The sequence below is a fragment of the Siphateles boraxobius genome, unplaced genomic scaffold, assembly GCF_051911475.1.
Source record: "Siphateles boraxobius isolate OS27281-9 unplaced genomic scaffold, OSU_SipBor_1 12, whole genome shotgun sequence".
NCBI lineage: Eukaryota > Metazoa > Chordata > Actinopteri > Cypriniformes > Leuciscidae > Siphateles > Siphateles boraxobius.
This window is the reverse complement of record NW_027508722.1, coordinates 5,340,513-5,368,442: the sequence shown is the minus strand read 5'-3', so window position 1 is coordinate 5,368,442 and position 27,930 is coordinate 5,340,513. Positions and strand designations below refer to the sequence as shown.

The following is a 27,930-nucleotide window of genomic DNA, read 5'->3' as shown; positions in this document are numbered from 1 at the left end:
TGGTTCCCTAACATGGCCAGGCACTCAGCTGGACAGTATGGAATTACATGTCCAGTTCTGTTACAATATTGTGAATTAAATCTGGCACACTGCATGTAGTCATATTGGTTTGGTACTATTCTTAAGTTCTTCTAAGGTGAGGGTGAGCATAATACACATGTGCCTTGTTTTACCTGTCTTACAGTATACACTGCCCATTTATACCATTCATTATGATAGGCATCATCCAACAGTTTTTCTTTTTGTAGTTCTACTTCCAAATCAACTTCAGTTTGGGTATAATCTTCATGAATAGTCATAGCTTTCTGCAGGGATCTTTTTACATTATGTCTGCGTGCTTTGTTACCTTGTGTTGGTTGAGTCAGGGTGGCTTATCCCACTCAAAGCTTGAGAGGTCTGGTAATTCAGTGTCTGGGGGATTAATTTCTGGGAGGTCAATGTCTGGGAAGTCATTTTCTGGGAGGTCGATTCCTGGGATGCCGATGTCTTGGAGGTTGAGTGTGACAAAGTTGTATGGTTCATCAGCAGAGGGTCCTTCTCCAGGGGATTGTTCGCCTGGAGGCATTGTGTCTGGGGAAGCTGCTGCATGAGGTGTATCACCAGAAAGACCAATACTAGGAGCTCTCTCACCTTCAGGCTCCAGGTCCTCTGAAGGCTGTCCATCATTCCGCTCCGGCATTTCATCCCTTGGCTCAGCGTGTTCAGTCTCCCTAGAATGAGGTTCATCAATGTTAATATCTTCACTTTCAGTTCCCTGCTCTTCTGGGGCATCTTGAGCTATCTCCTCTTGACTCCCTTCCTGACTATCTATTTCCTCCTCTTGCCTTCTAGGTCTCAGCCTTGGGACTCGGGTGCAATGATTCAAATGATACCAGGTTGTGCTGCCCTCTAACTGGACTGCTGTGGGGGTTGCTCTTACTACAGTATAAGGTCCTTCTCTTCGTGGCTCATTCCACCTTCTCCTAAAGACTCTTAGGTATACCTGGTCTCCAGGTACCACCAGACAGGGAACTTCTTCCTCTTCTCTGGGTCCCCTGTTTTGTTCCTGTGAATGAATAGCTTCATGTATAGCAGTCAATTGTCTCATATATATCCTTAGTTCCAATTGTAACTGTTCTAACGGTGGCCCGTCATAAGGTCCTCTCAAATGAGGCACAGGCATTGGTCTCCCAGTCAACATTTCATGGGGGGTCAGATTAGTGATCCTGTTGGTTTGCATTCGATAGCTCATCAGTGCGAGTGGCAACGCATCTACCCAATTAAGCTTAGTGTCCGCACAAATTTTGTTGATTTTGGCCTTAATAGTCCCATTGACCCGTTCCACGAGTCCCTGTGACTCAGGATGGTAGACACACCCCAGTCTCTGCTTGATCCTCAACTGTTGTATTACTGCCTTTACCGTTCTTTGAATAAAAGCAGACCCATTGTCTGAACTGATCTGGGATGGGATACCAAATCTTGGTATGACCTCTCTCGTCAGAAATTTTATCACTGTCTGTGCTCCTTGCTCTGCTGATGGTTCTGCTTCCACCCATCTACTGAATCTGTCTATAATGACCAACATGCACCTTTTTCCTATTACTGCTTTTATCATGTCCACATAATCCATTACTAGATGCTTAAAGGGTGCTTCTGGAACAGGAATAGAGCCTATTGGAGTTGTTGTTCCTTTTCTTACATTGTTCTGTGCGCAAATTTCACATTCACTCAGAAATTCATCTACCCTTGTTTGTAAGTATGGGGACCATAATCCTTGTCTTTTTATCTTTCTCATAATCTCCCCCCTTCCACAGTGGTCAAAACTGTGGGCGTCAGGTATAAGAATATTAAGCAATGGGGTGGGGGCTATCATAAAACCTTCATGAGACCTCCAGATATTATTAGCATCTCTAGTCGCCCCCCTTTGTTGCCATAAGTGTATTTCAGGTGGTGTAGCTCTGGACTGCAATTGGGCAATACTTTCTATAGTAGGGAGGGGCTGGATCAAAACGGATGGTGCCATTACAGCAGATTGACACCCAGAAGCCAATTTTGCTTGGCTATCTGCGGCGTTATTGCCTTTGATAACAAAATCATTTCCTTTCTTGTGAGCCTGGCATTTGACGATGGCCAATTTGGCTGGAAACATCATAGCATTAATCAATGCAGTAATTTGGTCCCCATGTTGGATTGGGGTTCCATCACTCTTTTTGAATCCTCTTTGTTTCCATACTGCACCGAAAAGATGGCATACCCCATGGGCGTATGCAGAATCCGTATAAATGTTGGCTGCTTTATTTTTGGCCAGCAGACATGCTGCCGTAAGGGCTTTTAGTTCGGCCAACTGTGCTTAACAAGGCTGTTCACAACGTTGTGTCAGCACAGGAGTAAAATTGTCCCCATCTCGTTGTACAACAGCAAAACCAGCATGATTACCCGAGTGATCTCTAAAGCATGAGCCATCTACAAAGTAGTCCACGTCTGCATCAACAATTGGTGTTGATTCCAAATCTGGTCTCAGACGAGTGAATGCTAGAGAGGCAGCAACACATTCATGAGGTGTTCCTTCCACCTCTACTGGGACAAAGTTAGCTGGGTTTGTTGTGGTACATCTTTTGATTGTTATATCAGGATAAGTCAACAATGTGGAGTACGCCAAACATCTGGCCTGTGTCAAAACAAAACGTCCCTGTTCCAATAACTCAGCAATCTTATGATGGGTATAGATGATGACTGGATAGCCCATAGTAACAGCAGAGGCTTTCTCAAAAGCAAAGTATACTGCAGCTAGACTTTGTTGATAACATGGTGGGTAGCCTTGGGCTACACTGTCCAATTTGGTGCTATAGTGGGCAATGGGTTGCTTCTTCCGCCCACTGCATGTTTCCTACATCAGGACAGCAGAAGCAAAGCCCTCTTTTCTGTCTGCTACATACAAATGGAAAGTTCTGTCATAATTTGGAATCGTTAATAATGGGGCTGTTTGTAATTCTTTTTTGAGTGAGCTGAATGCTATCAGTGCATCAGGATCCCATTTCAATGGTGCTCTAAGATTTTGGTGACCAGCCTGTCTCATAATGGTCCGCAATGGAGCTGTTTTGATCGCATAATCTTCTATCCAATCAGCACTAAAACCAGTCATTCCCAAAAATGTCATCATTTGACCCACAGTTTGCGGTTGGGGTGCTTTACTAATTCCTTCCAATTGGCTGGGTGATATTGCCTTTGTTTGATGTGCAATTAATCGACCCAGATACTCTACTTGAGGCAAGCAGTATTGCAATTTCTCTTTTGTGGCTTTATGGCCACCTTCTGCTAATTTGGTTAATACTTTAATGGAGTCCTGATGGCACTGTTCCAGCGTTGTTGAACAGATCAACAAATCATCCACATACTGTATTAATGTACTATCCAGTCTTAAGTCTTCTAGATCAAGTTTTAAAACTTGGTTAAACACATGAGGTGAGTGTTTAAATCCTTGGGGCATTCTCGTGTATGTGTATTGTTTACCTTGGTAAGTGAAGGAAAAAAAGGTTTCTGCTTTCTTCTGCTAGAGGAATGCTGAAAAATGCAGAGCACAGATCAATCACAGTGAAATAGTTAGCAGCAGGTGGAACATTTGTCAAAAGCGTATGTGGGTTTGGCACCTCAGCTGGCCAGTCTTCCACTACTTCATTCACTGCCCTTAGGTCATGCACTAGTCTCCACTTAGATTTATTGGCTTTTTCTACTGGTAAAATTGGAGTGTTGCAATAGCTAGCGGTCTCAATTAGTACTCCTGCCTCTATTAACCCTTCAATTGTTTTTCTTATGCCTTCTATTGCTTCGCGTTTCAGTGGGTATTGCTGTTTCCTAGGCAGCTGGACTCCTGGTTTAATAGCAATTCTCACAGGGTTCGCTGACTTGACTAGTCCTACATCTGTGTCATGCTTAGACCATAACTGTAGGGGCACCCTTTCTTCCATTTCTATCATTAATTCCTTCATTTTAGAGATTGAGTCATGTTGTTCTGTTTCCACAACCAGTTTTGGGGTACCTATCATATTAGTTACACATAGAATCTTTAGGTGTGTTTTATCTGGTGTTTGTAAAATAAAGGGGTTCTCAGTGGCTTCCCACCGTTTTTCCTTAGCTTTTAACATCATTGGACCTAGATCTTTTGCCCGACATCCTTCAATGACGCACAACGTCACATGTGGGACTGAATTATCAACCCTAAACCATGTTCTGGTGAAGTCACTGTCTTCAATTTGTAGTGCTGCCCCTGTTGGTCCTATAATTATATGGTGTGATCTTAAATGCACTTTCTGGCCCTCAGTTTTCTCTAACCACTCTTTTTCCTGTTCTGGATCCCTAAGGGGGTCATATATCATTGTACAGTGATATTCAGTTTCTGGTGAGGTTGGTTTCAGGAATTGTTCTTTTATATACTTTTCCTATCTATCCAGTGTTTGTCTTAGTCCCTCATCTAAATTCCCAATCCAAAATACATTAGCTTGTGGTTCCTGTTGATCCATTTCACTCATTACTATCATCTGTTTTATACCTGCACTATCTATATATATCCCTTGGGGAGTGCACCATATCTGTAAATTTAGCTTGCATATTGCATCTCTTCCCAACAGATTGACTGGTGTTTGGTCTGATACTAGCACAGGAATTTTAATTTCAGAGTCTTTGACTTTTATGCTGACAGGAGTTGTCATTGGAATTAGCTGCGTTAGTCCCGAGAATCCTACTGTCTTTACATATTTTCCAGACCTGGGGAGGTGTGAGGCATAAGTTGGGCTCAAGCAGGTATATGTTGCTCCTGTATCAAGCATAATAGGTGTTATCTTGTCCTCTATCTTAACCCGCAGCATAGGTTCTTGGTCAGCATTTGATGACAGCATTGGAAGCTGACTCCTCCCCGTAGGATTCTCTGGGCATCCCTAGTATCCTTGGTCCGGGCCACGCCATGGGTTGACGGGGCCAGATACCTGATACTGCTGGTTTTGATTTCCTTGTCGCCCTGGCTGTCTTAGCTGGGGCCCATCTTGGGGCCATGGGTTAACTGGGCAGAATCTCTTGGTGTGTCCAGGCTGATTACATCCCCAACAGGTGCTTGGTTGGTCAGGGTTTCTTTGCTGGTTGTAAAATTGTCTCCCTCTTCCTCTTCCTCTTCCTGGGATTGTTTCATTTCTATTGTCTTGATGTTCAGGAAGGTATATTACAATTGGTGCAGCCAGTTGCTGTGGGTTTCCTGAGTTGACGGGCACATTCTGATTCATGTTGTTTGGTGCTTGCTGGACAGTCTGGGGAGCTTGACTTGGTATGTTGACAGCCGCCATCATGGCAGTCGGGTCGTCTGTCTCCTTCACCGCAGCTTGCACTTTCTTCTTTTTGTTGATTGATTCATCCAGCTGCAACTGGGTTAGTTTTCTTTGAAGATCTCTTTCTTGGTTTTTCAGCTTCTGCTCATTTTTTCTGTGTTGTTCTACTGCATGAGCCACATGGTCACTAAATTATTTAGGTGACTTTGAGGTCAGTCCCACCACATCTTCTAACTTGGCTTTCACTGGTGCAGGCATGGCTTCCACAATGGCAGTTCTGAACAGTGCTGTTATTACTGGGTCATGTTCGGGGTCTCTCTCCAATTCTTGCTTCCACTTCCTTGCTTGCTTCTGGACATAGGTGATTGGGTTTTCTCTGTCTCCTATTGGCTCTCCTTTCAGTGATTTTGGGTCCATTTGGGTCTGATAATATTTTCTCAGCACTTGCCATATCGCTGGTCTGCATTGGTCCAGTGGTCTGGCGTCCATTCTAGGTGAATCAATCGCCTGATGTAGTCCTGCGTCCTGTAAGATCTCATTAGTCCTAGCTCCTCCCATGCATTTAGCCAGCAGGGCCTTAACATCTCCAAGGGCCAAAATCTTGCCAATTGTCTCTTCTTCCAGCGATCTGATCCACTTGCCAGGTCCTTCATGTAAATCAAGTAGGTGGGCTATCAGTCCTTCCAGATCCTGCCCCGCCCACGGCACATACTGTCCCTGTTGACCTTTAATTAGGATGGGGCACTGCACAGTTTCTTCCTTCAGTGGGTCCTCCTCTTGTTTGCATGTACTTATCATAGGGCAAAACTTATGATTTTCCATATGCCAGTCTTCTTCTCCCCTATACATGCTTGGTTTCTTTAGTGCCGTTCCCTTAGGTTGTATGGGGTGGCTGGTGGGGCAGCTGGCGAGATATCCTCAAGGAGTAGGGTCCCTGTCACACTCTTGACTTCCCTGCGAGGTCTGGCTGGGCTGAGTGTGCGTGACTTGTGCCTTTGGCGGTTCTGATGTCTCTGGTGTTCTTGCGGTTCGTGTTGTTCTGAGCCCGTGACATTCTTTAGGGATTCCTGTAAGCGTTTAAAGCTGTGATTGATTTGTTCTTCTGTTGTCCTTATATCTTGTTCCAGCTCATCACATTCTTGTTCGAACAGCTGATTGGTGTCTACTTTCTTGTTCAGTTTTTCCCCAAGACTCTGCAGGGCTTTCGCTGCATAATGGTATGGATTAGACAGGGTGGGGTTCTTGCGTTCAGTAAGGTGTTTCCTATTCAAGCTGCTACCTTGGCTTCCATCATGGCTTGATGGCCCCTTTTTAGTGGAGATGATGCTTCAAACATGTCAGCATCTGCCAATATTTTGTGGTCATAACCTGTATTCCTGTGGTCTTCTCTTTCCTCCTCCTCTCTTTCTTCTTCCTCATCCTGCGTATCTGTGAGGGTTACGTTGCCTTTGATCTTCACAGTGCCCTCCATCAGGGGGAGCTGTTTACCAGTCATATCATAGGGTGTGAGCTAATGCTCTCCTATGCCTTTCTTTCCCGTATTCACTGAGTCCCTCCCACATTTGTTTTTCCCTTGACTTCAAACTTTTTCCTTTAAACCTTTTTCTGACTGTTTATCGTCTCTTTATCTTTTTGCTTTATTTGCAATCCGTCTATTCATGCGCTTAACATTTTATTCACACACTTCTATCCCTTCTTCAATATCAAAAGTATGTAGAAAGCCCCAATGTTCAGTCTTAATTCTCTTTCAACAGACGCTGGGTTTCTCTATCTGGATCACAGTATTTGCAGTCTGGCGAATGGCCAAATAGTGGACCAAACCAATTCTTTGGAGTGTTCTTTGTTTTTTTGGTAAGCACAGTTTTTCACTTGATTTTTACTTGTTAGTTTTATTTTATCCATTAATTTCTAATACATTTTTATACTTCTTTTTTCTATTTATTCTTTATTCTGGACTTTTTTCTGCTTCTGCTGCTATGTCTCACTAATTGGTTCCACTGTCCTCTGCTTCCCAGCACTATCACTGATTAATGACTAGTTAATGCACCTCTTGGCAGAATGCCCGGGAGAGCCAAAAACTCCCTTCTCTCTATATTTTAGTCTTCTGGTGTATACTTTTACATTCTTTAACTCAATTCTTTTAACTTTTCTTACCTTTTTATGTAAAAAACTTTAGCTAATAATTATTATAAGGATTTTAAATGTTTTTGTTCTTTATCTATACTTTACCTTCCTTACTTTGTGCACATTTTAATACCCCCTATTCTCTTTCACAAAAGACAGACAGACAAACAAACAGGTGGTCAGTGTACTTCCTACACTGGCTGGCGCCTTTTAAACACTTCTTTTACTAGACAGTGTACTCTTACTTCATGAGCGCAATCTCCACGCTATGCACTTCTTGCTTTTTGAGACAAACACACATACAGCAGCTTCTTTGGACCTGGAAATCAGACTCCCTTCTTATCTTTTATCTCTCAGTTGTTTTTTAGGTTCTTTTGCAGTGGGGTTTTATAATTGCAGAGCAATCATCAAGCGTGTCAGCTTCTCAGAGGCAATTCACAAAACAAAATATAAGCAAAAACTGCTTACCTGATTTTTGGCCGGCCTTTGTTTTGTGAATGCCACCGTCAGCGTCAACACCACGATGATCTCCTGACCCCAAGCCTGCTCCTGGCTGGCTCGCCAATTATGTCGTGGCTAATTGCTGGTCTCTGGTCCTGATCAGTAGTTTTTCAGAGTCTAGTAGGAGTTAGTCTTCAAAAAGTTTTCAGAGTCGAAGTTCCAGGTCTCAGAAGAAGAACTTTATTGAGCAATTCAACAAAGTGAGATGGTCAGCTGAATCATCTGATCTTACAGTGGTTGAAACATAGATTTTATACATCGTTCTTATCGCCAGTGTCCAATTAGTGTTTGTACCATTATCTCTTACACATTGCTCCTCCTTGGTATCATGCCACCATTAAGATCACATGCTCCGAGGCCTTATTTCTATTGGTGGCGGAGTATCACATGTATAGTTTTAAAAAAAATATTACATCATATATGTTTTTAGTACTTTCCTGTACCTTGCACCAACGTCATCTATGCATTAAAGGTACTTTTCCAACTCTACATTGCCCTATGGCTAGGGTGACCAGATTTCTCAGAGTGGAATACGGGACAGACACAGAACCCATAGACCCACAACACCTACTGCACACATACAAGTATTTACACTTAATAATATTGTTAGCTATGTAAAAAAATAAATGTAGACTTACATAAAATTGCAGATCAGTGGGAACAAGATGGTTCAACAGCATCATTCACTGTTGCTGTTTTGTATTTTTCACTGGAACCAATTTTTGCCAGCGTGCGCTTGTCTTTTAAGAGTTTATCATAAAATGCGGAGCAGTCCAGTCCGAAATTAATTCGTACGAAAAGCATTGCCTTCATTGTTGTTACACTCAGTCGAGATTTTTCATCCGTCCATGATGCATTCATTAACGAGAACACACGCTCCACAGGTGCATATGTACCAGGCAGGCATAAAACAAACTCCACAGCCAAAGATAAGACTCCAAAGTTGAGTGACTTGCTACCCATCTCACTAAACACGTCTGTCCATCTATCAGACACAGCCACCTTGTTTTTGTTCCACTCAGTGATGTGACAAGTGACAATGTTTTTAGCACAGGCCCACTCATCAAAGAGCATGGTTTCGTCAACTGATGTGAGAGCAGGTATTCTTGAGTAGAACTTGCTGAGGCTGCTCTGAATGTCTCTCCATTCTGGAACACTTCTCAGTAGGACCCACTCTAGTTCTCTTGTATTCTCCAGTGAGCAGCTCCAATTGTCAAGGTAATCCACTGATGCTGAGTAAAAGCTTCTCACTGCACAATAAAAATCATCAGCTTTTATGTCACCAGCTTCAACAAGGGTGTCTAACTGTTTTGATGTCAGAGGGAATGAATGATTCCTCCAGCCTGGCCTGCAAGACATTTCTCAGATCATAAATGTGCAAAGCCACTTCTGTGGCAGATATATTTTCTTGCTCTACTGTCGCCAGTGCACGATGGAAAGCTGCAGTTTGCTTAAGTGCAAATCCATGCCAAAGTTTTGTGCAAGGGCTGCTGAATGTGTCTTTTAGAAACTTTGGCCACTTTTCTTGAGAAAGAAAGTATGCACGTAGACCATCAAAAAGGTGCAGAATTCATTCAAGAGCTGGACCAAGAGAGAGGAAACATGTGCTACCATGCTGCAGTAATTTTTGATAGTCCAGCTGTACAAAGTCACAAAACTCCTTGAGCTCCCTTACGCGCACTGTATAGATATGAAAGTATTTGTATACCTTCACAGCAAAACACTCCAAATCAATTGGTAAGCAATCCACTGCTGTTTGCAGGGTATTGTGGATGATGTGTGCATTACAGCCAATGCCCAGAATATCCCTTCCTAGCTGCATTTGCAGCTTTCTCCAGATATTGCCTTTACCAGCTCTTTTAACACCACCAAAGTTTGTGTTAGTGTTATCAGCACAAAGTGCAACTATTTTCTGATCAAGGCCATGTTTTTCAATGACATGGGAAATGTAGGCAGTTTGCAAATCAGATGTCTCACCTGGCAGGGATGAAAATTCAATTATCTTGACCTTTACACCCTCTAGTGGCTTGAAGTATCGCACAAGCACAGGAAACAATTTAAATGTCTTTGTGGTTGGATGCATCCACAGTTAATGTGACACAGGAGCACTTGTCCAAATCATGCTGAACTTCTTCCTCTGACAAAGGACCAAGAACGTTGCATATTATAGCCTCAGATTTAGTGCGAGCAGAAGAAAATTTCGGATCATACAATTTCTTGATCAATTTTGCAGTGCAGTCAGCTGACCGAAAACTATGGCCATGAATAACAGAATGGTATGCAAAAAGTCCTTCACTTGCATGCACTTTATCAGATTCGCAACTTTGCTTCACAAAAAATTCGCTGACACTTGGAGTAGCACACTTACTTTTAGCAGCGTCCATGTGCTTTTTTGTGTGCATATGCTGCGTAATGTCGGCTCGGCCTCCGGGAGCAATGGAAAAGCGAGCCCCGCAAATGTCGCATCTTAATTTACTTGCCTCTGATAGTGACTCTCTTTTGAGAAATTTAAACTCTTTTTGAAGATCCTCATTAAATGTACATGTACGCTTCTTTGACATCTTTGCACCTGAGTCAAGCTTATCCGTTTGCTCTCGTCTCGTATACACTTAACTGTGACGTCGGATTCGGCCTTCACTAAATGCAAGTTGATTGAGTGAATTGTGATTGGATGGAATTGTCCTTCTGCCTTCTCTTATTGGATGGAAAAATGTTTTCTCTATGAGGAAAATATATGAGGTGATTTGTTAGTTTTATTATTAGGCTATTTCGAAGAGTACTCGCGCTATCACTCAGGAAAAAATAAAATAAAATAAAAAACCTAAAATATATATTAACGATGAAATACGGGACAAAACATGATTTTTTCATAATAAGTCGGGACACTAAAATTAGAGTTGAAATACGGGGCTGTCCCGGGAAAAACGGGACGTCTGGTCACCCTACCTATGGCCTACTGTTGCTCAGCATTACAGCATTCAGACTTGAGCATCAGATAGAGGAGGGGTAACAGAATTCTCCAACACATCCCCGCTTTGGGACTAACTCCAGTCCCACCTTCAATTTTCCCAGGATGTATCTCCATGAGCAGGTCTCTTTCATATCCTACCAATATGATCAATTTAGACCATCCAGTCATTCTACCAATAGACCTGTTATCACAGAGGTACACCCTGGAGGAAGAGTGAGACCAAACATCTCCACCCCCATTTGTCTGGAGTGGAGTAAAAGATCTCGCCTTCCTGTCAAACCATCATTCTCTATATGGACAAAGCAGCTTCAAACATTCAGTGTATTCATCATACAGTGTATAGTCTCGAAGTTACAATTGTCCCACGATGCCAGAGGAACCATGCAGCCGCTTCCTGGTGGCCCGTGGCGCTATCTGGGTTGCTACACCGTTGCCAGAGGTGCCCTGGCAGTGCCTAGGGCGCTATCTGGTGTTGGAGCAGACAGCGGGTTTTTAAACCACCAGTTGAGTCTGCCCTTTGTTGAAACAACAGTAGATGACCGCGCTTGCAAATAATTCTTCTTTTACATCTTATATACAACAGTTCCAGTAGTCTAAATGCACACAATGTCAAGGCTTCTACGTTTTGTTACTGTAATATGCCCATATATGTAAAAAGGTGGATAAAGTGATCTAAAAATAACAAAAACACTCTCATTTCTTTTGCATACAATTACATCACCTCATTCCACGGGTAATGTTCTGTTTTAAACCTTCTATTTCCCTTCAGTCTTGCATTAAAATTTGTGACAGCAGTGTGATTATATAAAAACATATCTTAACATGATTATAAGTATAGGATATACAGGACGGGGGCCCTTAAAATAAATGCATAACTGCCCATCTTACTAACTCCCTACTCTACCCATGCATGTTCTAACAAGCTTCCTATTTTTACCCCCAAAAAGAAAGACAGAGTTTTCTAACTCCCTCTCTTGTCAAAAAACAAAGTCAAAAACCTTATAACAAAATTAACAGGTACCCCCAGTCCTTTTACCTTTTTTCATTAGAACTCATCTAACTCATCCAGGCCTGGTCCAATAGGATAGACTCCTGAGTTGCATCCAATGTCAACTCTGTCTCTGACACATTGATCATCTGCTTGGCTCGGGTCATTGACTGAGCAGCTGCAGTGGCCAACATGGATCTGAGAAAAGGTATAACGCAACAGAACAGCAGTAGAGCAACAACAACAACCACAACTATTATTATCTCCACCTTAATCAGCCACTCTGCCCAGGCTCCAAACAAAGAATCAAACCAGTATCCAATATTTCTGTCCCTTCCCGCATTTTCAGCAGCCTCTTGTCTTAGCGCCTTCAGTTTCTTCATAGCCCTAGTGAAAGTTCCATCGGGGGCTGTGTTATTAGGAATAAATGTGCAGCAGTCAGTCCCAAACATTACACATACTCCTCCTTTATCTGCCAATAACCAATTCAGGGCTTGCCTATTTTGCCATGTCATTTTGCTGGTGGCTTTTAATTGTTGGCCTAGCGCCTCAAGTGCATCATCCGTATAATTAATAAATCTTTGCTGATTGTAGTATATGTAATTTATACATTCAGTATTCTTATTAACAGGTACCCATAGAAGAAATGATTCAAACCCTGACTTTATTTCATCCCTAGCCTTAAATTCATGTGGTATTCCTCTAGGCTGTCCAATTGCATCAATTTTAACATTGGGATCTGGGGTATAAGCTCTCTTAGCTCTGTGCTTATGTCTACTCAACTTTTCTATCGTTTCTTCCTCATTGAGATCCCAGTTTACAATTCCTATTCCTTGAGCTAGCCTCACCCTGGCACAGAGTCCTTTCCAATCAACTAGGGTGGCTCTTAGTCGTTTACCCCCACATAGCCAAAAGAAATCAGCTACTGTTTCAGTTTGATTTTCAAGTGGTCCAATCAGGGGAAAGGATAAGGTAGCATTCTCGCAGTTTTCATGAGCACCTGTTACAGACATGTTTTTATTTATTGTTGCTGTGGCATATATTGAGCTAGAGGATTTATATACGTTCGTCTCGTTGTACATCTCATAATCCAGGTGCCAAATTATAGCACATTTACCTTGAAAGGTTCCTACATTTCGATAGCCCATAGTTTTGTTAAAACATTCATACTCCAATGTTTTATCCAGAATGTAATTTTGTGGGGTCTCCTAATTGGCTTTATCTATTCTTACGTCAAGCTCCTTGCATGCACTTCCCCAACCCTCCTGGTTATGAAATCTTTGATAATAGTGGTTCCCTAACATGGCCAGGCACTCAGCTGGACAGTATGGAATTACATGTCCAGTTCTGTTACAATATTGTGAATTAAATCTGGCACACTGCATGTAGTCATATTGGTTTGGTACTATTCTTAACTTCTTCAAAGGTGAGGGTGAGCATAATACACATGTGCCTTGTTTTACCTGTCTTACAGTATACACTGCCCATTTATACCATTCATTATGATAGGCATCATCCAACAGTTTTTCTTTTTGTAGTTCTACTTCCAAATCAACTTCAGTTTGGGTATAATCTTCATGAATAGTCATAGCTTTCTGCAGGGATCTTTTTACATTATGTCTGCGTGCTTTGTTACCTTGTGTTGGTTGAGTCAGGGTGGCTTATCCCACTCAAAGCTTGAGAGGTCTGGTAATTCAGTGTCTGGGGGATTAATTTCTGGGAGGTCAATGTCTGGGAAGTCATTTTCTGGGAGGTCGATTCCTGGGATGCCGATGTCTTGGAGGTTGAGTGTGACAAAGTTGTATGGTTCATCAGCAGAGGGTCCTTCTCCAGGGGATTGTTCGCCTGGAGGCATTGTGTCTGGGGAAGCTGCTGCATGAGGTGTATCACCAGAAAGACCAATACTAGGAGCTCTCTCACCTTCAGGCTCCAGGTCCTCTGAAGGCTGTCCATCATTCCGCTCCGGCATTTCATCCCTTGGCTCAGCGTGTTCAGTCTCCCTAGAATGAGGTTCATCAATGTTAATATCTTCACTTTCAGTTCCCTGCTCTTCTGGGGCATCTTGAGCTATCTCCTCTTGACTCCCTTCCTGACTATCTATTTCCTCCTCTTGCCTTCTAGGTCTCAGCCTTGGGACTCGGGTGCAATGATTCAAATGATACCAGGTTGTGCTGCCCTCTAACTGGACTGCTGTGGGGGTTGCTCTTACTACAGTATAAGGTCCTTCTCTTCGTGGCTCATTCCACCTTCTCCTAAAGACTCTTAGGTATACCTGGTCTCCAGGTACCACCAGACAGGGAACTTCTTCCTCTTCTCTGGGTCCCCTGTTTTGTTCCTGTGAATGAATAGCTTCATGTATAGCAGTCAATTGTCTCATATATGTCCTTAGTTCCAATTGTAACTGTTCTAACGGTGGCCCGTCATAAGGTCCTCTCAAATGAGGCACAGGCATTGGTCTCCCAGTCAACATTTCATGGGGGGTCAGATTAGTGATCCTGTTGGTTTGCATTCGATAGCTCATCAGTGCGAGTGGCAACGCATCTACCCAATTAAGCTTAGTGTCCGCACAAATTTTGTTGATTTTGGCCTTAATAGTCCCATTGACCCGTTCCACGAGTCCCTGTGACTCAGGATGGTAGACACACCCCAGTCTCTGCTTGATCCTCAACTGTTGTATTACTGCCTTTACCGTTCTTTGAATAAAAGCAGACCCATTGTCTGAACTGATCTGGGATGGGATACCAAATCTTGGTATGACCTCTCTCGTCAGAAATTTTATCACTGTCTGTGCTCCTTGCTCTGCTGATGGTTCTGCTTCCACCCATCTACTGAATCTGTCTATAATGACCAACATGTACCTTTTTCCTATTACTGCTTTTATCATGTCCACATAATCCATTACTAGATGCTTAAAGGGTGCTTCTGGAACAGGAATAGAGCCTATTGGAGTTGTTGTTCCTTTTCTTACATTGTTCTGTGCGCAAATTTCACATTCACTCAGAAATTCATCTACCCTTGTTTGTAAGTATGGGGACCATAATCCTTGTCTTTTTATCTTTCTCATAATCTCCCCCCTTCCACAGTGGTCAAAACTGTGGGCGTCAGGTATAAGAATATTAAGCAATGGGGTGGGGGCTATCATAAAACCTTCATGAGACCTCCAGATATTATTAGCATCTCTAGTCGCCCCCCTTTGTTGCCATAAGTGTATTTCAGGTGGTGTAGCTCTGGACTGCATTTGGGCAATACTTTCTATAGTAGGGAGGGGCTGGATCAAAACGGATGGTGCCATTACAGCAGATTGACACCCAGAAGCCAATTTTGCTTGGCTATCTGCGGCGTTATTGCCTTTGATAACAAAATCATTTCCTTTCTTGTGAGCCTGGCATTTGACGATGGCCAATTTGGCTGGAAACATCATAGCATTAATCAATGCAGTAATTTGGTCCCCATGTTGGATTGGGGTTCCATCACTCTTTTTGAATCCTCTTTGTTTCCATACTGCACCGAAAAGATGGCATACCCCATGGGCGTATGCAGAATCCGTATAAATGTTGGCTGCTTTATTTTTGGCCAGCCGACATGCTGCCGTAAGGGCTTTTAGTTCGGCCAACTGTGCTTAACAAGGCTGTTCACAACGTTGTGTCAGCACAGGAGTAAAATTGTCCCCATCTCGTTGTACAACAGCAAAACCAGCATGATTACCCGAGTGATCTCTAAAGCATGAGCCATCTACAAAGTAGTCCACGTCTGCATCAACAATTGGTGTTGATTCCAAATCTGGTCTCAGACGAGTGAATGCTAGAGAGGCAGCAACACATTCATGAGGTGTTCCTTCCCCCTCTACTGGGACAAAGTTAGCTGGGTTTGTTGTGGTACATCTTTTGATTGTTATATCAGGATAAGTCAACAATGTGGAGTACGCCAAACATCTGGCCTGTGTCAAAACAAAACGTCCCTGTTCCAATAACTCAGCAATCTTATGATGGGTATAGATGATGACTGGATAGCCCATAGTAACAGCAGAGGCTTTCTCAAAAGCAAAGTATACTGCAGCTAGACCTTGTTGATAACATGGTGGGTAGCCTTGGGCTACAGTGTCCAATTTGGTGCTATAGTGGGCAATGGGTTGCTTCTTCCGCCCACTGCATGTTTCCTACATCAGGACAGCAGAAGCAAAGCCCTCTTTTCTGTCTGCTACATACAAATGGAAAGTTCTGTCATAATTTGGAATCGTTAATAATCGGGCTGTTTGTAATTCTTTTTTGAGTGAGCTGAATGCTATCAGTGCATCAGGATCCCATTTCAATGGTGCTCTAAGATTTTGGTGACCAGCCTGTCTCATAATGGTCCGCAATGGAGCTGTTTTGATCGCATAATCTTCTATCCAATCAGCACTAAAACCAGTCATTCCCAAAAATGTCATCATTTGACCCACAGTTTGCGGTTGGGGTGCTTTACTAATTCTTTCCAATTGGCTGGGTGATATTGCCTTTGTTTGATGTGCAATTAATCGACCCAGATACTCTACTTGAGGCAAGCAGTATTGCAATTTCTCTTTTGTGGCTTTATGGCCACCTTCTGCTAATTTGGTTAATACTTTAATGGAGTCCTGATGGCACTGTTCCAGCGTTGTTGAACAGATCAACAAATCATCCACATACTGTATTAATGTACTATCCAGTCTTAAGTCTTCTAGATCAAGTTTTAAAACTTGGTTAAACACATGAGGTGAGTGTTTAAATCCTTGGGGCATTCTCGTGTATGTGTATTGTTTATCTTGGTAAGTGAAGGAAAAAAAGGTTTCTGCTTTCTTCTGCTAGAGGAATGCTGAAAAATGCAGAGCACAGATCAATCACAGTGAAATAGTTAGCAGCAGGTGGAACATTTGTCAAAAGCGTATGTGGGTTTGGCACCTCAGCTGGCCAGTCTTCCACTACTTCATTCACTGCCCTTAGGTCATGCACTAGTCTCCACTTAGATTTATTGGCTTTTTCTACTGGTAAAATTGGAGTGTTGCAATAGCTAGCGGTCTCAATTAGTACTCCTGCCTCTATTAACCCTTCAATTGTTTTTCTTATGCCTTCTATTGCTTCGCGTTTCAGTGGGTATTGCTGTTTCCTAGGCAGCTGGACTCCTGGTTTAATAGCAATTCTCACAGGGTTCGCTGACTTGACTAGTCCTACATCTGTGTCATGCTTAGACCATAACTGTAGGGGCACCCTTTCTTCCATTTCTATCATTAATTCCTTCATTTTAGAGATTGAGTCATGTTGTTCTGTTTCCACAACCAGTTTTGGGGTACCTATCATATTAGTTACACATAGAATCTTTAGGTGTGTTTTATCTGGTGTTTGTAAAATAAAGGGGTTCTCAGTGGCTTCCCACCGTTTTTCCTTAGCTTTTAACATCATTGGACCTAGATCTTTTGCCCGACATCCTTCAATGACGCACAACGTCACATGTGGGACTGAATTATCAACCCTAAACCATGTTCTGGTGAAGTCACTGTCTTCAATTTGTAGTGCTGCCCCTGTTGGTCCTATAATTATATGGTGTGATCTTAAATGCACTTTCTGGCCCTCAGTTTTCTCTAACCACTCTTTTTCCTGTTCTGGATCCCTAAGGGGGTCATATATCATTGTACAGTGATATTCAGTTTCTGGTGAGGTTGGTTTCAGGAATTGTTCTTTTATATACTTTTCCTATCTATCCAGTGTTTGTCTTAGTCCCTCATCTAAATTCCCAATCCAAAATGCATTAGCTTGTGGTTCCTGTTGATCCATTTCACTCATTACTATCATCTGTTTTATACCTGCACTATCTATATATATCCCTTGGGGAGTGCACCATACCTGTAAATTTAGCTTGCATATTGCATCTCTTCCCAACAGATTGACTGGTGTTTGGTCTGATACTAGCACAGGAATTTTAATTTCAGAGTCTTTGACTTTTATGCTGACAGGAGTTGTCATTGGAATTAGCTGCGTTAGTCCCGAGAATCCTACTGTCTTTACATATTTTCCAGACCTGGGGAGGTGTGAGGCATAAGTTGGGCTCAAGCAGGTATATGTTGCTCCTTTATCAAGGATAATAGGTGTTATCTTGTCCTCTATCTTAACCCGCAGCATAGGTTCTTGGTCAGCATTTGATGACAGCATTGGAAGCTGACTCCTCCCCGTAGGATTCTCTGGGCATCCCTAGTATCCTTGGTCGGGGCCACGCCATGGGTTGACGGGGCCAGATACCTGATACTGCTGGTTTTGATTTCCTTGTCGCCCTGGCTGTCTTAGCTGGGGCCCATCTTGGGGCCATGGGTTAACTGGGCAGAATCTCTTGGTGTGTCCAGGCTGATTACATCCCCAACAGGTGCTTGGTTGGTCAGGGTTTCTTTGCTGGTTGTAAAATTGTCTCCCTCTTCCTCTTCCTCTTCCTGGGATTGTTCCATTTCTATTGTCTTGATGTTCAGGAAGGTATATTACAATTGGTGCAGCCAGTTGCTGTGGGTTTCCTGAGTTGACGGGCACATTCTGATTCATGTTGTTTGGTGCTTGCTGGACAGTCTGGGGAGCTTGACTTGGTATGTTGACAGCCGCCATCATGGCAGTCGGGTCGTCTGTCTCCTTCACCGCAGCTTGCACTTTCTTCTTTTTGTTGATTGATTCATCCAGCTGCAACTGGGTTAGTTTTCTTTGAAGATCTCTTTCTTGGTTTTTCAGCTTCTGCTCATTTTTTCTGTGTTGTTCTACTGCATGAGCCACATGGTCACTAAATTATTTAGGTGACTTTGAGGTCAGTCCCACCTCATCTTCTAACTTGGCTTTCACTGGTGCAGGCATGGCTTCCACAATGGCAGTTCTGAACAGTGCTGTTATTACTGGGTCATGTTCGGGGTCTCTCTCCAATTCTTGCTTCCACTTCCTTGCTTGCTTCTGGACATAGGTGATTGGGTTTTCTCTGTCTCCTATTGGCTCTCCTTTCAGTGATTTTGGGTCCATTTGGGTCTGATAATATTTTCTCAGCACTTGCCATATCGCTGGTCTGCATTGGTCCAGTGGTCTGGCGTCCATTCTAGGTGAATCAATCGCCTGATGTAGTCCTGCGTCCTGTAAGATCTCATTAGTCCTAGCTCCTCCCATGCATTTAGCCAGCAGGGCCTTAACATCTCCAAGGGCCAAAATCTTGCCAATTGTCTCTTCTTCCAGCGATCTGATCCACTTGCCAGCTCCTTCATGTAAATCAAGTAGGTGGGCTATCAGTCCTTCCAGATCCTGCCCCGCCCACGGCACATACTGTCCCTGTTGACCTTTAATTAGGATGGGGCACTGCACAGTTTCTTCCTTCAGTGGGTCCTCCTCTTGTTTGCATGTACTTATCATAGGGCAAAACTTATGATTTTCCATATGCCAGTCTTCTTCTCCCCTATACATGCTTGGTTTCTTTAGTGCCGTTCCCTTAGGTTGTATGGGGTGGCTGGTGGGGCAGCTGGCGAGATATCCTCAAGGAGTAGGGTCCCTGTCACACTCTTGACTTCCCTGCGAGGTCTGGCTGGGCTGAGTGAGCGTGACTTGTGCTTTCGGCGGTTCTGATGTCTCTGGTGTTCTTGCGGTTCGTGTTGTTCTGAGCCCGTGACATTCTTTAGGGATTCCTGTAAGCGTTTAAAGCTGTGATTGATTTGTTCTTCTGTTGTCCTTATATCTTGTTCCAGCTCATCACATTCTTGTTCGAACAGCTGATTGGTGTCTACTTCCTGGTTCAGTTTTTCCCCAAGACTCTGCAGGGCTTTCGCTGCATAATGGTATGGATTAGACAGGGTGGGGTTCTTGCGTTCAGTAAGGTGTTTCCTATTCAAGCTGCTACCTTGGCTTCCATCATGGCTTGATGGCCCCTTTTTAGTGGAGATGATGCTTCAAACATGTCAGCATCTGCCAATATTTTGTGGTCATAACCTGTATTCCTGTGGTCTTCTCTTTCCTCCTCCTCTCTTTCTTCTTCCTCATCCTGCGTATCTGTGAGGGTTACGTTGCCTTTGATCTTTACAGTGCCCTCCATCAGGGGGAGCTGTTTACCAGTCATATCATAGGGTGTGAGCTAATGCTCTCCTATGCCTTTCTTTCCCGTATTCACTGAGTCCCTCCCACATTTGTTTTTCCCTTGACTTCAAACTTTTTCCTTTAAACCTTTTTCTGACTGTTTATCTCTTTATCTTTTTGCTTTATATGCAATCCGTCTATTCATGCGCTTAACATTTTATTCACACACTTCTATCCCTTCTTCAATATCAAAAGTATGTAGAAAGCCCCAATGTTCAGTCTTAATTCTCTTTCAACAGACGCTGGGTTTCTCTATCTGGATCACAGTATTTGCAGTCTGGCGAATGGCCAAATAGTGGACCAAACCAATTCTTTGGAGTGTTCTTTGTTTTTTTGGTAAGCACAGTTTTTCACTTGATTTTTACTTGTTAGTTTTATTTTATCCATTAATTTCTAATACATTTTTATACTTCTTTTTTCTATTTATTCTTTATTCTGGACTTTTTTCTGCTTCTGCTGCTATGTCTCACTAATTGGTTCCACTGTCCTCTGCTTCCCAGCACTATCACTGATTAATGACTAGTTAATGCACCTCTTGGCAGAATGCCCGGGAGAGCCAAAAACTCCCTTCTCTCTATATTTTAGTCTTCTGGTGTATACTTTTACATTCTTTAACTCAATTCTTTTAACTTTTCTTACCTTTTTATGTAAAAAACTTTAGCTAATAATTATTATAAGGATTTTAAATGTTTTTGTTCTTTATCTATACTTTACCTTCCTGACTTTGTGCACATTTTAATACCCCCTATTCTCTTTCACAAAAGACAGACAGACAAACAAACAGGTGGTCAGTGTACTTCCTACACTGCCTGGCGCCTTTTAAACACTTCTTTTACTAGACAGTGTACTCTTACTTCATGAGCGCAATCTCCACGCTATGCACTTCTTGCTTTTTGAGACAAACACACATACAGCAGCTTCTTTGGACCTGGAAATCAGACTCCCTTCTTATCTTTTATCTCTCAGTTGTTTTTTGGGTTCTTTTGCAGTGGGGTTTTATAATTGCAGAGCAATCATCAAGCGTGTCAGCTTCTCAGAGGCAATTCACAAAACAAAATATAAGCAAAAACTGCTTACCTGATTTTTGGCCGGCCTTTGTTTTGTGAATGCCACCGTCAGCGTCAACACCACGATGATCTCCTGACCCCAAGCCTGCTCCTGGCTGGCTCGCCAATTATGTCGTGGCTAATTGCTGGTCTCTGGTCCTGATCAGTAGTTTTTCAGAGTCTAGTAGGAGTTAGTCTTCAAAAAGTTTTCAGAGTCGAAGTTCCAGGTCTCAGAAGAAGAACTTTATTGAGCAATTCAACAAAGTGAGATGGTCAGCTGAATCATCTGATCTTACAGTGGTTGAAACATAGATTTTATACATCTTTCTTATCGCCAGTGTCCAATTAGTGTTTGTACCGTCATCTCTTACACATTGCTCCTCCTTGGTATCACGCCACCATTAAGATCACATGCTCCGAGGCCTTATTTCTATTGGTGGCGGAGTATCACATGTATAGTTTTTTAAAAAATTACATCATATATGTTTTTTAGTACTTTCCTGTACCTTGCACCAACGTCATCTATGCATTACATGGGTTTTTAGGTACTTTTCCAACTCTACATTGCCCTATGGCCTACTTTTGCTCAGCATTACAGCATTCAGACTTGAGCATCAGATAGAGGAGGGGTAACAGAATTCTCCAACACTACCTCTTGATTTTGAGTTTAACTGAGACACATCTGGCTGCCATTTTGGAGTATGGCCCAAATGCTTTGATTAGGTAATTCAGTTGTGTTTGATTAGAGATGGAATTGCAATCAGCAGGGAGGGATGCCTCCAAGAGTGTAACTGCATCCCCCCTCTACTTAGTAGGCCTTTCCACCTTTCGAGGAGCTCCTTCAAGGCATGAAGGCTCCAGTCTCTTCGGGGGCGTGGGTTCGAATCCCACCGCTGCCAGCAGAGGTTTTAATGAGGGCCAGACACCTAAAGTGTGCTCTGAAAAGGTGCAAAAGCAGCTGAAAATATGCACCCTCTTGAATCAGAGACAACAATAACTTGCAATTATTATAATGACACTTCCAAAATGAATTTTAATAATATAATAATAATGTATAGAAGGACAGTCGATCGGCAGGACTGAGAGTTTTTGGTGAACTGACTGCTACCTCTTGATTTTGAGTTTAACTGCGACACATCTGGCTGCCATTTTGGAGTATGGCCCAAATGCTTTGATTAGGTAATTCAGTTTTGTTTGATTAGAGATGGAATTGCAATCTGCAGGGAGGGGGGCCTCCAAGAGTGTAACTGCATCCCCCCTCTACTTAGTAGGCCTTTCCACCTGTCGAGGAGCTCCTTCAAAGCATGAAGAATTTCAACTGATTTAACTATGGAGAAGTGAGACACTAAAAGAAAAAATTGGCGAAAATGGCCCACGGAAGGCATTCTCATTAATGAGGGCCAGACACCTAAAGTGTCCTCTGAAAAGGTGCAAAAGCAGCTGAAAATATGCACCCTCTTGAATCAGAGACAACAATAACTTGCAGGGAGGGGGGCCTCCAAGAGTGTAAAAAAACAAAAATGAATTTCAAAAAACAAAATTAATTTAAATATAATAATAATGTATAGCACACAGGGGTGCCCAATCCTGCTCTGTGCAGGACAGTCGATCGGCAGGACTGAGAGTTCTTGGTGAACTGACAGCTACCTCTAGGTAGTCCATAAAAATAAAAAGCAGGGAGGGGGGCCTCCAAGAGTGTAACTGCGTCCCCCCTCTACTTAGTAGGCATTTCCACCTGTCAAGGAGCTCCTTCAAAGCATGAAGAATTTCAACTGATTTAACTATGGAGAAGTGAGACACTAAAAGAAAAAATTGGCGAAAATGGCCCACGGAAAGCATTCTTACAAGGTAGCGTGGCCGAGCGGTCTAAGGCGCTGGATTAAGGCTCCAGTCTCTTCGGGGGCGTGGGTTCAAATCCCACCGCTGCCAAGTCTGCATTTTAGAAGGCACCTGTGAAAAGACTGGAGAAGTGACACTGCTTGCTCCCAGTCTCTTCAAAACTCAGCCGTTTTTGTTTTCCTTGGCCGAACTCGGCGGGCTTCAGAGCCTGACGATGAAGGTCCACACCCAACAATTTCTCTATTTCTGAAATTTAATGGGCAGAAAATGGCCCACTAGAGTAACCAAGCCGGGGTAGCATGGCCGAGGGGTCTAAGGCGCTGGATTTAGGCTCCAGTCTCTTCGGGGGCGTGGGTTCAAGTCTGCGACACATCTGGCTGCCGTTTTGGAGTATGGCCCAAATGCTTTGATTAGGTAATTCAGTTGTGTTTGATTAGAGATGGAATTGCAATCAGCAGGGATGGATGCCTCCAAGAGTGTAACTGCATCCCCTCTCTACTTAGTAGGCCTTTCCACCTTTCGAGGAGCTCCTTCAAGGCATGAAGAATTTCAACTGATTTAACTATGGAGAAGTGAGACACTAAAAGAAAAAATTGGCGAAAATGGCCCACGGAAGGCATTCTCACAAGGTAGCGTGGCCGAGGGGTCTAAGGCGCTGGATTTAGGCTCCAGTTTCTTCGGGGGCGTGGGTTCGAATCCCACCGCTGCCAGCAGAGGTTTTAATGAGGGCCAGACACCTAAAGTGTGCTCTGAAAAGGTGCAAACGCAGCTGAAAATATGCACCCTCTAAAATCAGAGACAACAATAACTTGCAATTATTATAATGACACTTCAAAAATTAATTTTGAATATAATAATAATGTATAGCACACAAGGGTGTCCAATCCTGCTCTGTGCAGGACAGTCGATCGGCAGGACTGAGAGTTTTTGGTGAACTGACAGCTACCTCTTGATTTTGAGTTTAACTGAGACACATCTGGCTGCCATTTTGGAGTATGGCCCAAAATGCTTTTATTAGGTAATTCAGTTGTGTTTGATTAGAGATGGAATTGCAATCAGCAGGGAGGGTTGCCTCCAAGAGTGTAACTGCATCCCCCCTGTACGTAGTAGGCATTTCCACCTGTCGAGGAGCTCCTTCAAGGCATGAAGAACTTTAACTGATTTAACTATGGAGAAGTGAGACACAAAAAGAAAAAATTGGCGAAAATGGCCCACGGAAGGCATTCTCACAAGGTAGCGTGGCCGAGCTTTGATTAGGTAATTCGATTAGGCTTTGATTAGGTAATTCAGTTGTGTTTGATTAGAGATGGAATTGCAATCTGCAGGGAGGGGGGCCTCCAAGAGTGTAACTGCGTCCCCCCTCTACTTAGTAGGCATTTCCACCTGTCGAGGAGCTCCTTCAAGGCATGAAGAATTTCAACTGATTTAACTATGGAGAAGTGAGACACTAAAAGAAAAAATTGGCGAAAATGGCCCACGGAAAGCATTCTTAGAAGGTAGCGTGGCCGAGCGGTCTAAGGCGCTGGATTAAGGCTCCAGTCTCTTCGGGGGCGTGGGTTCAAATCCCACCGCTGCCAAGTCTGCATTTTAGAAGGCACCTGTGAAAAGACTGGAGAAGTGACACTGCTTGCTCCCAGTCTCTTCAAAACTCAGCCGTTTTTGCTTTCCTTGGCCGAACTCGGCGGGTGGGACTTCAGAGCCTGACGATGAAGGTCCACACCCAACAATTTCTCTATTTCTGAAATTTAATGGCCAGAAAATGGCCCACTAGAGTGGCCAAGCCGGGGTAGCGTGACCGAGGGGTCTAAGGCGCTGGATTTAGGCTCCAGTCTTTTCGGGGGCGTGGGTTCAATTCCCACTGCTGCCAGCAGAGGTTTTAAGGAGGGCCTGTGCCCGGTTGCATAAAGCACCTTAAGTTTTTCCCTTAAGTGTGGGACTTAAGGCGTGATTTCCCCTTAACTAAGGGAATGATTTAAGGGTGTTGCATATAATCCCTTAATGAGTTCTCTTAGGTAAGGGAAACCGTTAAGTGTTTCACGGCGGCGATCCAGGTTTGCCGTTATAAAAATCTATCGTTGCCATAGATACGCTCCTATACACATTAACCTAGGAGCTTTAAAACAACGAATAGCCTAAAGAAATGGATAAGGAAAACAAAAAAAGAAAGCCAAACTGGACTGAGGATGAGAAGTGTATTCTTCTAGATGAATATGGGAAAAGAAAAGGAATTTTAAGAAGCAAATTTAATCCCGTCATAACTGCTGGCAAAAAAAATAAACAGTGGGAGGAAATAACCGAGAAAATTAATGCACAGAATTTAGGAGTAAAGAGGACGGTTTCAGAGGTAATTAAAAAATATGAAAACATCTCTGTGGGGGCAAAAAAAGAAATAAGCATTCATAAGAGGGAGTCCAACAAAACTGGTAAGAAAAAAAACGCTCTTCGTTTTTTCTCTATTTTCTTCGCACGCACCGAGAGCTAACGATAACAAAACTGTAGGTGGAGGACCACCGCCAACAGAATTATCAGAGACAACTAAACTGGTCCAAGACATCCTTTGGGCGGACTCACCTGTCCTGGCTGGCATCCCTGGCGGCTTAGAGAGTGAAGTGACTCAACCAGAGGAATGTAACACGGAGTGAGAGAACATTATTGTCTTAAATTAAATAAAATGTATCTCTATGGGGATAAACGATATGAAAATCACGACAGGCGTAATAAAATATTTTTATTTGTATATAAATATAAATTTTGATTGGTATTTCTTTGTTTCACGCGTTAGACCTTTCCAGCAATCAAAGCAACACCGACAGAGCGCCAGCAGTACGCCAAACCAGGCAACAAAGTGAGTTATTTATTAGTTAACAATTATTTTAGTTTTGTTAATTTGACTTAGAACAGCCCCAATATTATTTATTATATTATATTTCATAATTCCTCCAAAACACTTGTGAATTGCAGAAAGACGCAACTACCCTCTCCAGCCTCTACAAGAGAAGAAGTGCTGGAACTGCAGAGAGACGTCCTACAGCTACAAAAAACAAAGCTGCAATTGGAGATCGAAAAAATTAAAAAGGAGAAGGAAAATCCAGACCTTTACAACATAATTCTTAACAACAAACTGTTGCAACTACAAAGTGAAGGGAAAATAACAATAACATCACTTGACGAATAAATATATTATTATAAATACATTTTATGACATATCTGAAAAGTTTTGTATTTATTTATGTAATTACAAGGACAAATATATTAACAAAATTCCAATAATAATAGCAAAATACAATATAGCTAATATATTTATAAAATATTAATACTAAACAACACTAGCCTATAAATTATAATTTATAAATCATTACATTAACTTGCAACTGCTAACCTACTATATACATTGTATCATTAACATTAATAATAATTATTGTAATAGGCTAATAATACATTTTATTAATAACATTACTACTGCTGCTAATATATATATATATATATATATATATATATATATATTTAAATATTAGCCTACAACTATTGGTCATACTAGGCCTGCTAATTAAAGAATGCATTTACGATGGCATCTCTGACAACAAATCCAGCCTGTTGGAAATCTTGCTGCAGAAGATTTGCTTCATGAGCCTCTTCTGCTTCATTACCCTCTTCTTCGAGCTCATCTTCCTCTTCGAAGGCAGAATACATCTTGGACATGTTAAAAAGAACAACGCAGGCGACAATAATTTTGCAAGCCCTTGGAGGCTCAACGCGCAGTTCACTGTGGAGACAGTGAAATCTCCGTTTAAGCTGTCCGATCGTCCTCTCAACTATTGACCTTGTGTGAGTCAACGCACTGTTGTATCTTTCCTACAGGACCAAAGAATAACCATAATTATCAACAAGTCAAAATACATTTTAATACACAAAAAAATATCAATAAGTTAGACAACATATGGCCTATGTTTTTACGTTCAGTTTATGTTTTTTTAAAGTTAGTAAAGAGGATTTTTTTTTCAAGTCAGTTTAATATCAAGTTGATATAATTTGTACATCTTAGTTGTCTGTAACATTATTAAATACATGCCTGCGCAGCGTTAAGGCAATTCATGAAGGGCGTCATGAGCCATGGTCGGCAGGGGTAACCACTGTCACCGAGCAGAAAACCACCGTGCATTCCAGCTTCAAAATCTCTCCCGATCTTACTCTCTGTCAAAATCCTAGAGTCATGTGTACTCCCTGGCCACGATGCAACGACATTTATTATTCTGCACAGATGGTCACACACTAACTGCACATTAACAGAATGGTAATTTTTCCTGTTCACATACTGATCTTCGTGCGTGCGGGACGCTTGAATTCTGACATGTGTGCCGTCAATTACACCACTTATTCGAGGAAACCCCGCTTTCCGAAAAAAAGAGGTTTGAATGACATCAAGTTCAACACCAGATGGAAACGTCACGGTTTGGCTTAAATGACGGCAAAGGGCCCCTGCAACCCGGTGAATAACTCTACTGACGGACGACTTATGAACGTGGAAAACATCTCCCACTACAGACTGGAAACTCCCAGTTGCAAAGAACCGAATTGCTATAAGTAACTGAAGCACAGAGGGTAGTGAGTGGTTGCGCTGGGTAACATGGCCAAGGTCGCCTTCCAGTTTGTCAGCAATTTCATAGATTCCGCGGCGATTAAATCGATATTCTCGAAGCAGTTTTTCATCGCTAAGATGATCCAAAGGGTTCTCCCTATCCCTAAAAATTCTCCTTGGCACATAATTATCTTCAATTGGTTCCATAAATTCAGCCATGTCGTCTTTTTTTTGTCCGCGTTACTCTTAAGGTAAAGTTTTCCTAACCTTAAACTGTACTTAGGAAAATGACAGTTAAGGGGCTTTATGCAACACTTAACGGTTTTTAAGGGATTCCTTAAGTGAAAAAACAGCATTTAAGGGAAATTCTAAGTGTTTATGACGTTTCACTTAAAGAAACCCTTAAGTACCATATAAGGGCATTTTCTGCAACACCCTTAAGTTTAAGGGAAACATAAGGGCGAACTTAAGGGAAAATTACACTTAAGGTGCTTTATGCAA

General features: G+C 42.5%; 1 long non-coding RNA gene and 4 other non-coding genes across 5 annotated transcripts; all 5 read left to right on the top strand.

The window, feature by feature from the left end:
* The first annotated feature begins 22,861 nt into the window (after positions 1–22,861).
* On the top strand, positions 22,862–22,943 carry trnal-aag (transfer RNA leucine (anticodon AAG)). Its single transcript has one exon. It is a non-coding gene; the product is annotated as a tRNA-Leu (tRNA).
* Positions 22,944–23,481: 538 nt separating this feature from the next.
* Positions 23,482–23,563, top strand: trnal-uag (transfer RNA leucine (anticodon UAG)). Its single transcript has one exon. It is a non-coding gene; the product is annotated as a tRNA-Leu (tRNA).
* A 785-nt stretch (positions 23,564–24,348) lies between these two features.
* On the top strand, positions 24,349–24,430 carry trnal-aag (transfer RNA leucine (anticodon AAG)). The gene has a single exon. It is a non-coding gene; the product is annotated as a tRNA-Leu (tRNA).
* Positions 24,431–24,638: 208 nt separating this feature from the next.
* On the top strand, positions 24,639–24,720 carry trnal-uag (transfer RNA leucine (anticodon UAG)). The gene has a single exon. It is a non-coding gene; the product is annotated as a tRNA-Leu (tRNA).
* Positions 24,721–25,412: 692 nt separating this feature from the next.
* LOC143713262 (uncharacterized) lies at positions 25,413–26,024 on the top strand. The gene is made up of 3 exons (XR_013195095.1): positions 25,413–25,491; positions 25,636–25,698; positions 25,815–26,024. It is a non-coding gene; the product is annotated as an uncharacterized LOC143713262 (long non-coding RNA).
* The last annotated feature ends 1,906 nt before the right edge of the window (positions 26,025–27,930 follow it).